The sequence below is a fragment of the Myotis lucifugus genome, unplaced genomic scaffold (assembly GCF_000147115.1).
Source record: "Myotis lucifugus unplaced genomic scaffold, Myoluc2.0 scaffold_58, whole genome shotgun sequence".
NCBI lineage: Eukaryota > Metazoa > Chordata > Mammalia > Chiroptera > Vespertilionidae > Myotis > Myotis lucifugus.
The window spans coordinates 871,321-874,065 of record NW_005871106.1 but is presented as its reverse complement, the minus strand read 5'-3'; the positions used below and the strand labels follow the sequence as shown (position 1 = coordinate 874,065).

Below are 2,745 nucleotides of genomic sequence, written 5' to 3'. Positions count from 1 at the left end.
GCGCGGCGCACCCTTCTCCTCCGGGGGCTCTTCCTCCCCCACGCTGGCCGTGCGGGGCCGGGGAGGGGGGGGGGGGTGAGACACAGACACCCGAGGAGAATGACTGTGCCCCGGGGCTAACGCTGCGAGTTCCGGGCCGGATTGCAAGGCAGTTTCGAAATCGAACACGTTGCGGCGCACACTTGTCATGCTCACATGCTCTTTAAAGCTCCGGGCCGCCCGTCCCGCCGCCTCCCGGCCGGACTCTCCCACGCTCGGACCCGGGCAGCTGCCGCCTGTGTGAAACGGCGGGGACCGCACCGGGGCTGCTCGGTAAAGTCTGTTTCGGTCAAGTCTGCTTTTATGACTTCAGCCCTGCTAGGGGACCCCTTCTCTCATCGGATATTTCAAACTGGTCATGGAGGAAAAAAAACACATGCTCCTGTAGGTTTGTTTTGGTTGAGGAAGACTCCAGCAGGAGTCCTTGACGAAAGTACCCTTTTCAAAGACCAGGTCCTGTTTGGCTGATTCCCAGAAACGCATACCCCCTCCCCGCCCTCTCCTCCGAGCCGAGTTTCCCCGTGTGTGTCCCGTGGCTTTGAAGTAAACGAACTGTCACAGGCCACAGTGCGACTTTCGCCGTCACTTAAAAGAGAAAAAACCCCCAACGTAAATAACCCGGGCAGAGACGTCAGCGCCGCGCCGGCCTCCAGTTTCGGCTCTGTGCTCTTTTTGTTTTGTAACCTCAATGGAGAACCCGGCAGGACTCGCTCCGTGGAAATAAGGTTAAACCCGAGGAAGAAGGCAGCCAAACGATGACTAACTAGACTTTGGAGCCTCTGTTTTCGGATTAAATTAAAGCCAGCCTCCCACCCACTCACCCTCCCAAAAAAAAGACACCCCCGCCAGCAGAGTGAATTGAGGCCAGAGTTTACAAAGCTTGGGTGGTTTTTCCAATTACAGGACTTAAAATGAATAAACAAGGGGAAAAGCGTCACTCTAGGCAGGCAGCGACCTCACGATTTTTTTTTTTTTTCCCTTCGGTGCTTTGCCGACTGATCAGCACCGAAGAGAACCTACACTTCTGAAAGGACAAAGCGAATAAACTTGGTCCCGGGGCAAAGCAGCGCCCTGAACGGTCCCCTGCCACTTGCTGGGGCGCGGCTCCGCCCCGGGACCCGGCTGGAGACGAAGCAGCTGCGGCGCCCGCGAGCGGGACAGATGTGGGCCCGCGAGCGGGACAGATGTGGGCCGGCCCGTTGGGGGGGCCGCGGCGAGCTGGCGTTTGAAGCCTTGTTTTGTGGCAGGGGATTGGTGGCTCACATCCGCTGGGGCGGGAGGGGCGGGAGGGGCGGGAGGAGACGCTGGATGAGCGGCCGGCGCCGGCACACGCCGCGGCCTGAGTGGCAGGAGCCTCGGCTGGGGGCCGGCGGTTACTGGGGAGACGCTTTGTTTGCCAACTTCGACCGCGGCCTCGGCCACTCGACAAAACACGCCTCCTGGCCGCTGGCAGCAGCTCGCGACAAAAAAGGTTTCCTTCTTCCGCGTGGTTATCCTTGGCCACGCGATGGCCCTCATTCTGTACACAAAGGCACCTTCTCGTCTAAATGAACTTGGCTAATGACGGCGATGCTCTGGCAACTGAGTTGGAAACCGGGAGAGGAAGCGAGTTGATGGCTAGAAGACAAACTTTCGGGGCAGGGGGAGGGGCGCGCATGATTTCTTTCAAATAGCGAAGAGGAAATAGTGGAACTTGAAACGCTCTCGCTGGAGGTCCGGCGTGATCCGGCCAATGCTCGCCTTTTGCTGGGTCGCATAATATCAAAGCGATTATTAAAGCCGGTGAGACGGTCCGAGAGGAACCCGGGCACCTGTCGGGGTGAGCGCTCCCCTGGTGGAGGTCCCCACCCCCAAGGCTCGTTCCCAAACTTGTTTGGGGCTTTGAAACGTTGGTTCGTTCTGAGACGTGCCTGGAGTCTGCATAACACAGGCAAGAAAAATCAGCAATTGCTTAGGATATTTTTTGTAAACGGTATTTGCTTTTCCCAAGGAGGAAAAGCAAGTTTTAGTTCTGGCTCTGTCAATTCTAGTGCCCACCTAGCGCCTCTCTGTAAAACTGATCCAATGACAGGATTTTCTACAGTGCTAATTTTTTTTTTAATTAATAAAAGTATATGGATTTACATGTGCTACATATTATTTGCTGACCATATGAATGTTAATTAAGTTGGAAAACTGGTGCTCAAGAAGGCTGCTGATAAACGTTTTTCACTATTATTTTTTTCCCTCCAGGCACACCTCGTTCCAATGGGTGTCTTATCTTCTCAAGCTGTCTCAAGGCCAAGAAAAGAAACAAAGTTGTTAAAGTTATTTTTCACAGCCTGCAAACCCTTCAAAGGCACAAAAGCCAGAAAAATGTATCAATACATCCAGTTATTTTGATGCCAGGTCCAGGAAGTAATTGCAGAATGTATTTCATTAATCTACTCAACAACCATTGATCAAGCAAGAATTCCATCGGGCCCTGTCCTAGGTGGAGGGATGATGACTCACTCAGTCTTGTATCCATCCCTTTTGTTTCTAATCTCTGGGGGACAGATATTTTTTTATAGTCATCTCTTCACATCTCAGGTGTGGGATCTGGGACTACCTAAAGAAAGCTGACCATCGTCTTTTCAAGGGCCTGGTGCGGGGCTACCACCCTCTTATGATTTGCCTGGTGCGGGGCTACAACCCTCTTATGATTTTTATCGACCCCATCAGGAT

General features: G+C 53.5%; 1 long non-coding RNA gene across 2 annotated transcripts in view; it reads left to right on the top strand.

The window, feature by feature from the left end:
• Positions 1-2,440, top strand: part of LOC106697257 — a 5,557-nt gene extending 3,117 nt beyond the window's left edge. Inside the window, exons 1-2 of one of the 2 annotated variants that reach the window (XR_001348319.2) lie at positions 1,431-1,858; positions 2,272-2,440. This is a non-coding gene — a long non-coding RNA (uncharacterized LOC106697257). Of the gene's footprint in view, positions 1-1,430; positions 1,859-2,271 lie in introns of those variants that run through there. The other variant, XR_002829411.1, reaches the window with a different exon arrangement.
• The last annotated feature ends 305 nt before the right edge of the window (positions 2,441-2,745 follow it).